Source organism: Canis lupus, chromosome 16, assembly GCF_048164855.1.
Source record: "Canis lupus baileyi chromosome 16, mCanLup2.hap1, whole genome shotgun sequence".
Taxonomy (NCBI): domain Eukaryota; kingdom Metazoa; phylum Chordata; class Mammalia; order Carnivora; family Canidae; genus Canis; species Canis lupus.
This window is the reverse complement of record NC_132853.1, coordinates 31,566,123-31,581,522: the sequence shown is the minus strand read 5'-3', so window position 1 is coordinate 31,581,522 and position 15,400 is coordinate 31,566,123. Positions and strand designations below refer to the sequence as shown.

General features: G+C 38.2%; 1 non-coding gene across 1 annotated transcript; it reads left to right on the top strand.

The window, feature by feature from the left end:
- Positions 1 to 13,875: 13,875 nt before the first annotated feature.
- LOC140607597 (U6 spliceosomal RNA) lies at positions 13,876 to 13,982 on the top strand. Its single transcript, XR_012009565.1, has one exon. It is a non-coding gene; the product is annotated as a U6 spliceosomal RNA (small nuclear RNA).
- The last annotated feature ends 1,418 nt before the right edge of the window (positions 13,983 to 15,400 follow it).

Genomic DNA, 15,400 nt, shown 5'->3' with positions numbered 1-15,400 from the left:
ACCACACACTTCTGATATAGCAATGAAGATTTTCGAGGAGGAGATTCATATGATCAGGCTCATAGTTACTATGTATAGGATAAATGATGACTTCAGATAAAAGTTCAAATTAAGAAAATATTATAATATTAATGAGGATCCAGAATTATTTCAAGACATTCATTCTAGTTTAATCTTCCTGAAGCGCATGTCTGTCCCTGACTCTTCCTGGCTTAAAATCCTTCATAAAACACACTGCCTACAGGAAAATTAAAAATTCTTCAGCACAGTATGCAAGTTACTTGATCTGGTAATAAACTTCATTTCCAACAGGCTTCATTACTCCTTTTCAGGTATTCTAATTTCAAGTCTCTAATAGTACTATTCCTTAAGCTTTTGATTTTTTTTTCTTGTCTCTACACCTTCTTGAATTTCCAGAGACCTGGCCCTTAGCAATGAGAATAGAGCACTGGAAAAACAGTCAAGGGAGAAAGTCTATTTTGTTCCCCAGCAATAAACATTCTATCCTTAGTCTGCCCATTTGTGTTTGTTCCAATGGCATCTTCGTATTTATTAGCAAGCCAGGCACCTTGGAGGAACAGTGACATTATCATGTTAATGTCTTAGAAGGTAAAACAGTTGACTTTGTTCTGTTCTGAAGGTGTTGCCCTTTTTATTTAATGGCAGGGTTTCTCTACGTGCCAGGCGGATTACCTCTGTAAATCTTATTAACAGTGATGGGAGCTGTGCTTCTAATCTGCTGTGAAGCTCTGGAATGGCTCCCTTAGTGCCCTCCTAGTCGGCGTGGAACATAAACCAGAGAGATGCCACCTGGTTAGTTGTGTAACAAGGCTTTGGGGAAACAGAGACAAGCAATGATTATTGGCTAGTGTTAGCTGATGGAATTTATTGAGCACCCAGTGTATGCAGAGCCTTTAGAGGTACCAGAAATTGAAGAGAGGATGTGTCCCGTGACTTTGGGGAGTCTGCAAACTAATTGAAGATTTAGAACATATGAAGAGAAAGTAAATTAGGAACTAGGAGAAAGCAGCTTAGCAGGAAAGACGAGTAGACAGGTAAGGCAAACGAAGAGCACTGTGGAAATGTCATTCTCTTCACCCATCCTTTCCCTCCACCCCAGCCCCTATCACTAGGAGAAGTAATCTTCCAGTATACACTGGTATTACCTCATACTTTATCTCTTAGTGCTTGTTACCTTGAAGTCTAATTAATCTTTTAGATGGGCTCTGGGCTCCATCCTGATTTGTAGCTATAACCCAGCCCTTCATGCATTACTTGGAACCAAAAAAAATTTGATTGGAAACACTGAATAAGCAAATTGATGTTGTTGGTTGTAAGAATCATATTTGTTGTAAAGGAAGGTCAAGAGGTAAAATTGTGGCATATGGTTTAAAGATGGATTCTCTCAGATGAACATTTTATATTACAAAGTTTTAAAAAAACAAAACAAAACAAAACAAAGTTTTCAGTAGCATTTGCCCCCTGAAATTCCATTTCATAAGATAAAGGGAGGTATTCATCCCCGCCTCTTGCCAGCCCATTAGCACATGTTCATGTAAATCAGTGCAATTATTAAAGTTAAACCTTCGACACATTACGTTTTCAACATTTAAAAATCTCCCAACTGCTAAAATGTTTGAGAGAATGTGGATTACTAAAAAGAACATAGGGAATTATAAAACAGCATCTCTGTGCCCAGATTTTTAAAAAAAAACTTACTTATTTGTTTGAGAGAGAGTAAACAGAGAGGGAGGAACGGGAGACAGAGTCTCAACCAGATTCTGCACAGAGCCTGACAAGGAGCTCTATCTCATGACCCTGAGATCAGGACTTGAGCTCAAACCAAAAGTCAGACACTCAGCTGGACCACTCAGGCACATTTCCATGCCCAGATTATTTTTTTAACAAAATAAACAATAGGAAAAATATGTAATACATATGAAAATAATATTAAAGTGAATAACATCTCTAAATGGTCTTGCTAATGACTTTGATTCTCAAATGGATAGTGGTGTGTGTTGTGTGTATGTATGCACATACACATGCAATGTATGCACTCATCCATGGGTGTGTTCTTGATCTCATCACCACTAATCTTGGAACAATAAAAGAACTGCAATGTCTGTGAAATTTTCAGCTATTTAAAGTACATAGTCCAGCCTACATTTCAGTGCAAAAATTTAATATATTTATTGGGCACCACCACCCTACAAAGCATCAAAAATGCAATATGGTTCCTGCATTCTAGGAACTTATAGTACAGTGAGGAAGGATACACATGCATAAGAAATTTCAATATCACTTACAGTATGGCAAATGCAATGTTGGAATTGTGTCTTGGGTGCTGTAGAGACTCAAAAAAGAAGTACTTCAGATTGTTGCCCATGTGTATGAGTATGTGTGCTTTTGTCTCGGCAGGAAAGGGATGCAAAAGATTTTATAAACTGGATCTGCAAACACAGTCCCATCAGGGATTGGGTCTTCAAGATAAGAACATTCGAGGAACAACAGTTCAGTCCATAGCAGGAATTCTTTTTTTTTTTTTTTTAAGATTGTATTTATTTATTCATGAGAGATACAGAGAGAAAGAGAGGCAGAGACACAGGCAGAGGGAGAAGCAAGCTCCATGCAGGGAGCCTGATGCGGGACTCGATTCTGGGTCTTCAGGATCAGGCCCTGGGCTGAAGTTGGCGCTAAACCGCTGAGCCCAACCGCTGAAGTTGGCGCTAAACCGCTGGAGCCCATTTCTGCCCCATAGCAGAAATTCTTATAAAAAAATCAGTGAGGTCAGGACAGATACTACTACTATCCTATGTATAGGTAAGGGAATTGAGTACAGAAATTAGTGTCACAGTTTGATTTCCCAAAGAACAGACAATGAGCCATTGAGATAGAGTTTGGAGTGTAAATAAAATATGATAGGGAGAGGAAAGGAGAAGCAGGTGCAATTACAAAGTGCCATGGACAATTAAGGAGATGATTTTGTTCAGGCCCCTTTACCAGGGAGAAGATTCATTAATGAGAAGTGTCTCAAATAAGACAGAGAAAACTTAGTTTTATGAAACATCACTGAGGAAGTGAGGAGGTGAGTCTCATCTCAGAATATAAGAGAACAGGTGATCCCTGGGTGGCTCAGCGGTTTAGCACCACCTTCGGCCCAGGGCGTGATCCTGGAGTCCCGGGATCGGGTCCCACATCGGGCTTCCTGCATGGAGCCTGCTTCTCCCTCTGGCTCTGTCTCTGCCTCTTTCTCTCTCTCTCTGTGCCTCTCGTGAATAAATAAATAAAATCTTTAAAGAATATAAGAAAACAGGGTGCTCCTTTGTGGCTAGCCATTGCTCAGGATGCAAAAAGGTGGGAGGATTTTGGAAAACGAAAAGATGGGGGAAATATTTAAACCACTGCATTTTTTTCTATGAGCATGGGACTCAGATAATGTTCAACACTGCTGGCCATCCCCCTTAACTTCAAGATGATGAATATCTTTTATCACTAAACAACTCAGAAACAATAGCAAACTTCTAGAATGAGGTAAGACAGGGTCTAAGAAGTAGCAGTCGAAGATACTTGGTGGTGATGTTCATGTAAAGCCAGCTGTACCAGCTAGTAAGAGGTGGTAACAAAGGTTAAATTGTTTTTGGAGTCCTGGAGATTAAGCATTTTTAAGAAGAGATGCCTAAAATAATGAGTAAAAATATTAACATAAAGCTTGTGTTAAAATAAAGTGCCAGGGGGGCATCTGGGTGGCTCAGTTCATTGAGCATCCAACTCTTGGTTTCAGCTCAGGTTGTTATCCCATGGGTCCTGAGGTTGAGCCCCAAGTCAGGCTCCCTACATATGGGGAGTCTGCTTGAGGATTCTCTCTTTCTGCCCCTCCCCCACTCTCTCTCGTGCATACTCTCGCTCTCTCTCAAATAAATAATATTTGAAAAATAACTACTTTAAAAAGAAATAAAAATTAAAGTACCAGGAAATGAACCCTGAGACTCACCAGACTATGAATTCCATGAAGTCTTTTGAGGAAAACTGATTATGAAACACCATTCATGAGTTTCTTAGAGCTCTCAAACTAGGATGTTGATGTTCTAGGTAACGTCCAGTCTTGGTTACCTCTCCTATAAGGGCAGGAATGACCCAAGCATTTTGCCTGACTTCCTTAGTGGTCCAGACAGTTGACTGTCCAGGGAGAAATCATCCCCTGCATGGTCAGCTGTAAGGATGAGTCCTTTAGAGTTTAAATCAAGTCATGAGGCTTTAGGTCACAGAGTTTCTTTGGATTCTGGAGAAAGGCACCACTGGAAAGGCAACCTAGTGTTCCAATAGGATTCTAAAAAATTGGGTTACATTTTTTGGTGATGTAAATTAGGCAAGAGAGTAAGTAATTAGAGAAGTAAGTTTGGAGGACTATATCCAGATATTGAAGCAAACTGAAAGAACTGGAAATCTGAAAGGAATTGACAAGTTGATCAATAGAACAGTATTCACCAGATAGGTACCAAAATGTGGGGTTTTGTTGTTGATGTTGTAGTTGTTTAGCGGGGAGAAGGTCAGTCTTCTAGTGCATCCATCGGATATCCCCTTTCATTCCCAATGCAAGGATTTCAAGTTTTCCAGACATGGTATATGACCTTGGCATTAAGACCTAGTTACTTTGAATGTTTAACCATCTTTAGAGTTCAGCTAGTCTGACAATTAAGTTCCACCTTACTCTACCCTTCACCTTGTAGAAATGACAAGTTCTTCATAACCAAAAAGACCCTCAGGTTTTTCTCTTCTGGCTTTCTATGGCCTGTAATTCATCCCCAGTTATTTATTATCTTTCTATGAACAGAGGTTCTTGAAGAGTGTTTCTGAATCAGCAGAATGAGCATCACCCAGGAATTTTTGGAAATTTAATTTCTGAGCTCCACTATAGACCTACTGAATCACAAATTCTAATGTTGTCATGTCATGGTTTAACAGGCTCTCTCAGTGACTGATGCATGCTAAGTATGAGAACTACTGCAGCAGTGCATCAACAGTGCTTAGAGACAACTCTCACCCTAGTATCCTTATGGTCACAATTTTCTCTATATATCTCAACTGCCTAATATGTTATAGCTGCCAGTGCATTTCCATCCACTATATTCCCTCCCTATTCACCACTGTTGAAACTTTTAACAGACCTTTGCCTTAAACCAAAGCCCTTCTGTGCTCCATCTACCATCAGTGTTGGGGTCCTCAGTGTCAGCCAAGTGCTGAGCAATCTAGTTCCAAAAGCTCATTATCATCTGACTTGCTTTCTTAGACCATATCCAGTATTGTCACAGCCGAGCTAGAAGCAGAGCTTGAGATAGAACTTAGGGTTCCAGACACTTAGTAGAAGTCAACACCAGTGAAGAAAATAAGGAGGAAAAATGATTGGGTGGAGAGAGAAGTTGGCTTAGGATGCAGGCTTGGCAAAGCTTTGACCAATTTGACAGGAAGTTCTAAAGCTAATGCTGCCCATCTCAAGTTGGGCGAAAGTGTCAGCCCTTTACTACCCTGCCACGTTTGGTCACCAGGTGTAAGCTGCTCGAGGAAAGGCATGATCTCAGGCAAAATGGTCTCTATAGCCTGAGGCTGACTAGAAAGAAGATGATAGCTAAAGGTTATCTTCAGACCACACTGTCTGTGGCTGGGCATCAAGTACTTCCTCTAAAGGTCATCTGGGTGGAATATCCCCAAATCTACAGTTAGTAACTTGCCTAAATTCACAATGTAAATAGATAATGGAGTGAGGCTTTGAAAATCTGACCTTCAAGGTCCATGCTTGTCATCATCTTGCTGCAGCACCTAATGGTTATTGCTAGATCACTAAACAACTTTTTTTAAAGACTTTTTATTTATTTACTCATGAGGGAGAGAGAGAAACAGAGAGAGGCAGAGACACAGGCAGAGGGAGAAGCAGGCTCCATGCAGGGAGCCCGATGTGGGACTCGATCCTGGGACTACAGGATCACGCGCCCGGCCGAAGGCAGGTGGTAAACCGCTGAGCCACCCAGGGATCCCACTCAACAACTTTTAAAAAGGTGATAGCAGTAGGTTTGATTTTTAGGTAGATTCTCTATGAAGTATTAGTAGGTATCAATAGCTTGAGATTCCTTTTATTTGCTAGATTTTATTAGATTCATTCTCCCCATTTGTAAAAAGTCCTCTGCCATCTATGAAGTAACTCTTACGTTTCCCAGATAAATCCAGAATGTTTGGTTTTCCTGTGGAAGGACTACCTTTTTGGGGGCGGAAGTTCCCCACCTTGTTGCCATGCAGTTCACATTTCCTTGTGATTCTCTCACTTTAATTACTGCTGTCACCAGAATGTTTTTTTTTTTTTTTCAAGTTGTGTCTTAGAGATTCTGGGTTTCATTTTAAGATAGAAGTACATATTTTCTTAAGACATCCTCATGAATATGACTATTTGAGGAGAGAGGTGAGAAGAAAGACAATTATTGATTTCTTCATAGCAACAGAGCCTCAAATACTTCCATGCTAAGGATTCCTTTTAAGGGTGTTTATGCTATAGGTAAGAAATGATAAAAATGTTTTCATAAAAACAATAATTCAATCACCAAATTTACTGTTATTCTAAATTCTAATTCTTGCCTAAAGTAAATGCACAATAAATATTTCTTGAATGAATGAATGAATCATTATCATTCCAATGCATCTTGTACTTTTGAGTTATCTTTCCAGTCATGGAAATGATTGTCCCACAGAATGTGAATATTCTTACCAGTAAATCATAGTGGCAAGAAATGGAAGCCAAGAAATTCTTACTTCCTTAGAACTCAAGACCCCATAAACTTTCTTCCATGCTTCTATACGCATTTATTCTGTGTCTAATTTTCTCAAGTTATACCATGTTTAAGGGGTAAGCAGAGAGAACAAACATACAAGCAAAATGTGTAAATGTCTTCTTTTAGTTCTACCTTGGATTACTGCTATCAGCAGTTTGTGAGTAGAGTCCCAGCAGAAAGCAGATGGCACACCGAAATCAGAATAATTCAAGGAGAATTTAATAAAAAAGACTATTTAAAATGTATGGAGGAACCACAAAAGATTGTGAAGTGCCTGGTTTAATAACAGTTTAGGAACAATTTATCTACCTTATAGTCTTAAGCCTGAAGAGATGAAAAGAAAAGTATGGTTTCCAGAACAGCACAGAAGTACTCATGCAGAGAGCTGCCTTTCAGTACCTGAGAATCTTTGGTTAAGAGACACAGGAACCCATGGCAACCCTGCTGGGAGGGAGCTGGGGTGATAAAATCTCCAGCCTCACTTCCCTGCCTCCCTCCAATCCAGGATTTTCCTGGATCACACACCTGCCTGGAAGCCAGAGAGCAAAGGAAGTTGTTGATGGGGTGCAAGTGCATACAGACCAGCCTGGAAGGTGCAAGGACAGGACGAAGTAGGATAGAGAGTGGATCTGCAGGGGCAAATTTAAGCTTTTCAGCATGCTTTTATCTTTTTCCAACCAGTTGAAATGAATATACACTGAATTGGGGTATTTATATGAACTGATGCTCATATGAGAGTGATGATAAATAAACCCAAAGTTTTATGTGACAGAACACTTATCAGTCAGAATCTAAGAAAATAATCTAATTTAACAAAATTTCTGGGAACTCTAATTCAATCAAAGAATTCTTTGCTCTGTGTATGTGTGTATTTAACTATCTTAATGTCATAAATGAATCATGAAATTCCTACCTCTAACAGCTTGTGAATGATACAAAAATCCAGAAGATTTCTGCAAGTAGAAAATCCTCATTGATTATTTGAATCAATTCTCATTGATTAAATTTGCTTTCTATATTTGGAGACTGGCAAATTTTTACGTAAAGGGATGAATGGTAAATATTTTTTGGCTTGGCAAGCCATAGAAGTCTCTATCACAGTTATTTAGCTTTGCCATTGTAGGCTGAAAATAGCCACAATAAATGGGAATGGGAATGACTGTGTGTCAGTAAAACTTTTTACAAGAACAGGTGAACTGGCTGGCCCATACATTTGTTGATCAGACAGAACAATGTTTTAAATAGACAGAGTGAAAAAAAAATAAAATAAATAAATAGACAGAGTGGATCCCAGACCTTACTCCTATACTTTTGGTAGATTGACCCTGGACAAATGACTGATCCTCTCACCTAACTCTCAACCTCAGAGTCCCTAAAAAACATAAGTAAAGTGACCTGGTACAGATTATCCACTCAATAACAGGTATTTGCCTTCCTTTCTACATATTACCAAAGAAAATACTAAAATTGAATAAATGAAATTGGCTCAGATGTGTTGAGCTACTTTCAAAGTGGGTCAAAAGGTCTCTAGAGAAAATTTGGAGCATCCATCGTCTAAATAAATTCCATGGAGAAAGATACCACATAAACGTGTCAAAGTTTTAATTTTTAAAATGAGCAACTTAATATCTTGAGCAGAATTTAGTGGAGTTAAAAGAATGGGCTGCATTATTATTGCTAGCAGGGGACTATCTAATTGGGAGTCCTTCATCGACAATAGAAAAAACAGCAGGAATCAAATCAGCTAGTGGAGAACAAAAAAAGGTATGTAGGAGGGTGGGAAGGAATAAGCCAATGTGCATCTAGAGAGACAGAGATGCATGTAGAAAATAAAAAGGCAATGTCCAGAGGACGTCTCAGCATCACATCTCAGAAACATGATGTATAAGTCAGTTTCCCCAAGCATGTTGTGATTTACTCCAAACCCTCCACCTTTATCTCCTCTCTGCCAATAGTCATAGGGTTGCAGCAAACTCAAAATAAATTCTCATCAGAAAAAAAAAATGGCAGTTATTTTTGATCTTAGGCTGGGCCAATGCCTTTCTTCCTAAATTAGGCATTATATCTTCCAGAAATTTCCCCAATGCTCAAGCCTGGATAAATCCTATCTTCTAGATGTTCTTTAGCACACTGGCTATCCATATGGCAGGACAGTATGACCTTTTTATTGCTCTGTCTCCCATTCATTCCTAAGCTCCTAAAAAGAGTCTGTGTGCTGTCATCAGAGTTGTGGTCACAGTGCCTAGTTCAGTGTAAGGCTCCCCAAAAGTCTGATAAATATTTGTTCAACATAGAATAGGTGAATGTAAACTGGAGTGGGGTTTTTTTGTCTTTTGAGACTTTTCTGTTTTTATTCACTCTATATTAATAAACAAATTACCAAACTTAATCTCTCAAATTCCCATTATCTTGATTTGTGAATATTCTACCTTCTTATTGGAGTTTAAGTTGTATGATACGTATGAAGAACATCTCACCGAGTGTGGTGGTTTGTGTTCACTCAGTCAGTACATAGTAGCTCTTCTTTCCCTTTCAAGTCAGTAGGCCACTAACCTTAATAATTTCTTAATGAAACATCTACCTACCGTTATATTTTCTTTTGTCTTTTTCTTTTTAGTAATCTTTTTGTTGTTGTTTTTTGTTTGCATTGAAGTTGCATGCATTCTAGGTCAGGTCCTAATTAACTTTGCTTCACCTGAAATTATACTTGAAAGCCATTTATGCCTTTGAAATGCATTGATTTTTAAACTAGCAAATCCAAAGCCTTATTGCTCTTAACTAATTTCCAAGTACACCAAATATGGAATCCACATATTATCAATGGGAATCCTCATACTCATTCACATATAGATTTATGATAGGCAATAAGGCCAAGAGTGCAATTTTTGGCAACAGATCTTTGGTGTCCCTATCCTGATCTATCATGATTAGCCTATAAAGTGGAGAAAATAATACACAGATGCTAGGGTTGATATAATAATTAAATTAGCTAATGTATGGGAAATCATTTGCAGTAATACCAAATACAAAGTAACCAGCATGTTTGTGTTAATTATTGCTGCTATTATTATTATTATTATGTGGATCACTAAAGAAATATTAGAGGTCTCTGAAATGTGGATCTATAATGATAACAGCACACCAGTAGAGCACTTTTCTGTTCCAGAGTGCTGTCTTACCGCAAACTTTTCCCCATGAAGATTTTATTTAATCTATACCACTCGCCATATTACATATGGAGAAAGTGGGCTAAGAGCAGTTAAACTGTTTTCCGTGTCACACAATAAGTAAATGATAAAAATAAACTAAAATTCCAAATCTGACTCCATGTTAAGCATTTATTCACCATACTCCAGCTAAAGCAGAAAGAGGTATTATAAACCTATAGACCACAGGTGGAATACAAACCAAAGTTATAATCTGATTGCAGTGAGATCATTGACAACTTTTTTGGCATTGGTCAAATATTAAATATTCTCCTACACTTCTTCTCTCCTAGGAGTTAGACCCTGTCTGCACAAGCATTGCACAAACCACTTCATTTGAAAGATCACAATGTCAGCAGGTATACACCATTGGGAAAAATTAATTTTAATATGGATTGAAATGCTGTGAAAGATGTGCAGTGCTCTAGGTAAGAAGCAGACATCAAAGTGCTGAAGTTTCATGTGATCCCAGTTCTTCTGAGTCAAACAGTAGAGCTAACTTACTCATTTGCTATTTTTAAAATTATACCATGTTACTTCTCTGGAAATATTTAAATACTAAATAAGGGAAATTGTTTTTAAGAGTACTATAGCCATTCATAAAGACATCCTGGTGTACAGATTTTCTATGGATCTTGGAATCCCCTGTCAATGCATGAGAATAAATACATAAATTCATTTCCTATAGCTGTTTTCATTTTGTATTAATTGAATAGCACATGTGATCTTCTCTGATAGCAATTGGTAATTTGCCATGAAATAAGGATGTGATAATTGTCACAGACTTCAATAACACACTTTCATTCATTGTATATTAACAGATCCCACTGCATCTTTCCACATACTTTTGAAGTTTTTTTTTTTTTTTCTTTCTATAATATGTGTTAAATGCACCTGTGATATTCAGGTCAATTGTTAACTGGCAATCATTTGTATATTAAAATTACCTCTTAAAAACTAGACAGCATCTCTAGGCAGACTGATAACATCCAATGCAGGGCTATTAAGCACCATTATATGGTGATGAGCCATTGCTAATGACAAACACATCTACATCCTGTATTAGGGCAGAGAATCTGATCCAACCTCCTGCAAGAGTCGGAAGTAACTGATGCATTCTGAAGGAATCTACAAGCCCTTTTCTGAATTAATCCACTGGAGATGAGAGAACTAATGACAAATCTTGGTTCAAAGGATCTCTACCTCACTGCCATTGCTGTTTGCTATTTATGCATTTCCATTTTCTTTTGAAGTTTAACTTTACCTTTATCCTTTGAGTCAGTAAGTTGTTTTTTTTTTTACAATACCATATTCTTTTTTTAAGATTTTTATTTATTCATGAGAGACACAGAGATAAGGCAGAGAGATAGATAGAGGGAGAAGCAGGCTTTCCACAAGGAGCTTGATGTAGAACTTGATTCCTGGACCCCAGGATCATGCCCTGAGCCAAAGGCAGATGCTCAACCGCTGAGCCACACAGGCATCCCTTAAATACATTTCAGAGCCATCTTTGGTTCTTTTCTCTTTCCTAGACCCCCTCTGAAACTAGACACTGTCAAGGCTATCTCTGAAATGTCACTCCAAAATGTTTGCTTCTATCTCCATTGCTAATGCTTTCCTTCACCCCCCATTTCTTTTTTCTTACACAGATCCAGTAGCTGTTTCATTTATCATCCCATATCCTGTCACTTACTTTTCCAAATCCTGAGACTGTCTATCTAAAACACAGATCTGATCATGTCATTTTCTCTTCTTAAATAACTTTTCTCTTCTTTCTTGCCCAGTGAATGTCTTCTCAATCTTTCAAGACCAAAGTCAACTGTTACAATTCCTCTATATCCTTTCTTGACTTCTCCAGGCAGATTTAGTCTCTCTTGTCTGAATTCCAATAGCCCTTCTAAAAACATGTTACAGCACTGTCACTTCCTCTGTATGCTGAAGTGATCAAAGTAATACAGACTTCGAGAAATGCACCAATGTAACAGTACTCAGAATCTTTTTTTTCAGGATCCCAGGCTTCTGCTGGGTAGTGAAATTCCTACTGTTAATCACCAGTAGACTATAAGCTCAAGAGAATGTACAACTAGTTTGTGTAAAGGGTTAAAATCTTTTCTGCAATATCGTACCAGGAGTTGCAAGCCCCAAGGGTAAAGGACAGTGTCTGTGCGTGTGTGCATCTATGCACACTAAACCCAAAGCCTTAGAATATGTTTCCCTGGATTCTATTAAGTGTCCTTTTCTCCTTGTTAAACTAGACCCCACAGAGTGTACTTTCCCAGATTTTTTCACTCAGGTCATCTACTTCTGAGAACAATTAATTAGCCTTGCCCCACCTTACTTTCCTGTTTCTTGTTCCATTTTCCCTCCCTTCATAACTAACCTAAGTGGCTATATCCTCTGTAAGTGCCAAACGAGAGAAACAGTCTCACTTTTATCACACCCTCTGTCTAACGGTGTATATAAGGGATTTTTCTTTGTTGTTCCACTTGGCTAGAATTTATTTGACAAGCCTCTGATATTTGTTTAATTCAGTGTCTGGTACATGTTAGGAGTAGGTACTAAATGTGCATCTGTTGGAATGGAATATTACTCAACCATCAGTAAGGATGAATACTTACCATCTACATCGACATGGATGGAACTGGAGGGGATTATGCTGAGTGAAATAAGTCAGCTGGAGAAAGTCAATTATCATATGGTCTCATCCATGTGACATATAAGAAATCGTGAAAGGGATCATAAGGGAAGGGGAGGAGACTGAGTGGGGAAAAATTAGAGAGGAAGACAAGCCATAAGAGACTCCTAATTTTGGGAAACAAACAAAGGGTTGCAGAAGGGGAGGTGGGTGATAGGGTAACTGGGTGATGGGTATTAAAGAGGGCACATGGTGGGATGAGCACTGAATGTTATACTATATGTTGGCAAATTGAATTTAAATAAAATTTTTAAAAAATTTAAAAATAAATGTGTATTTGTTGAATGAATAAACATAGTATTTTTGTAAAAAGTTAGTCTTGGGTAAAGAAGTAAAGATGTAGGTAAATAAGCCTTAGATCTGAATTTAATATGACCTAGATTCTTGGCCAAAGAAAATCTTAGAGCCCATCAAATGGGGTTAAGTCTTACAGAAACATACTAGAAAGACAGCAAAACAGCCTAGAAAGGATTCTAGGATAGCTCTGTGCTTGCATTGTAGTTATTCTATGTGTTGTTTATTGCCTTTCCATTATTTGACTATTCCGTAAAATGTTATTAATGGTTACAATTTGGTCTCAGAGACATAGAAAATTAGAGAAGTGCTGTGCTCATCTGTCAGAAAAGTAATGCAGAGACCAGTTTTCTGGTCCTCGAGTAGTGTTCCCTCTTCTTATAGCAGAGAAGAGTGAAGGAGGGTAGCAGAGGGCAGCTGCATGTGGAGGAAGGGGAGGAGGAGGAAAGGGAGGAAGAGGATGAGAGAATGAGCACACAAAAGTTTTCTTGTACCATCATAATCAGCGTATGAAAAAGAATTATGATCTTATATTGTAGCTACATGTACATGAGGTCTGGGATATTGGGGCTCATATATTTTCTATTTCTACAACTACCAGGAGTTTCCTTCAGGGAAAAGATTATGCCATTTTTATCTTGGTACTTCCAAGCACATTTATATGGAGGCAACATGGATTGACACTTACCCCAAATCATTCATTCATTCACTCACTCAGTCATACATTTGATATGTGTTTATTAAACATTTAACATGTGAGATGCTAACAAAACTGGCAAATATGATAAGGACATATATGATATCATATCAAATATGACATAGAGGTGTAGGAAAGGTGTTCATTCTCTAAGAATGGGGAGTATTTGTGTTCTCTTTGTCAGCACAGATACTAAAATCAAAACAATATAGAGAAGATTAGCATGGCCCCTGTGCAAGGATGACACACAAATTCATGAAGTGTTCCATATTTTTGTGGGAGATATAGGCTTCTATTTATGGAATGAGTATATCACAAGAATAAAAAGCACAATGTAGGGAATACAGTCAATGGTATTATAATAACATTGATTAGTGACAAATGGTAGCCACAGTGTGGTGAGCATAGCATAACATAGAAGTATAGAGATGTTGAATTACTCTGTGGTACACCTGAAGCTAATGTAACATTGTGTGTCAACTGTACTAAAATAAAAAACTTGGAAAAAAAAGAACAGGGAATAATGGGGGAATGCCTGATGGAAAGGGACATTTCTAGGCTTAAGCATGACATTCCTGGGGCTTCCATGCAGCCAGTCTCTTTTTTCAGAGAACAGAAGGATGCATGCCTTGGGGTGGGCCAGATAAGTCTTGTTAGAGAATTACTAGGGCCATTCAAGGTCATACACTGGAACCTAGAAGACCAGAGCTGGGTATGGAAAGCCTAAAAAGTGTAGAAAAGTTTTGAGGGATCAGTCTGGGAAACAGTTACTCTTCAGTGCAGAAACTCAAACCAGAAAATCAAGGTGAATGATAAGTCAGAGGGTAGGGGTGATACTAAGCATGGGCCAAGGGAACCCAGCTGAAAGCGTCAGGTAAGGACCAGAAAAGACGAGTTATGGGCTGGGTTTAAAGCCTGACTACAGTTTAATAAGGCAAATCCTAGCTCTTCCTCAGGAAGGCCATTAAGGCTGACAGTAGAGGCTGGAAGCAAAAAAGGGGACAAAAAAAGGAATAGGAGGAGTCAGTGAAAAGCAGAAATGACCATCAGTAATTTGTAAGAATAATTCAGTAGTCTGTTTTCATTTCTGTATTAGGAGTTTCAAGAAAGACCCATTCCAATAGGATTTCAAGAGCATAAACTGCTTGTAAATTGTAGAATGGAGTTTACATGTGTAAGCCAGAGCTAAGGTAATTTTAAGAATTTTGCCCAAATAAGAGTAACAGATAATCTCCAGAAAATAAATCTTAGAGTAAAAATATGGATAAAATATCCTCATCTGATCATTAATGTACAGAGCAGAGATTCCCTTCAAATAACCAAAGCCCCAGGAGAACAGAGAAACCTTAAATGTCCAAGAGGGTGAAATAAGAGAAATTGGTCCTCCCCTGGAAATATAGGATGGGAAAATGGGTCACTGACTCATGACTGAAGTATTGGCATAACTGTTGTTGGTATAAGTATTAACATTCATTCCTGCAGACTCTAAATACTGATCTAATGGAATTTTGTCTTATAATTTCTTATTCTATAAATTTTCATTTATGCTTTTATCTCACCCACTAGAATAATGATTTTTAATCCTAGTGTACATTAAATAATTTTTCATTTGCTTCTTAAATAGATATTCCAGGGCTCTACCTATAGGAATTCCGATTTAATTGGTGTGGGTTGGACTGTGGTCACTACTATT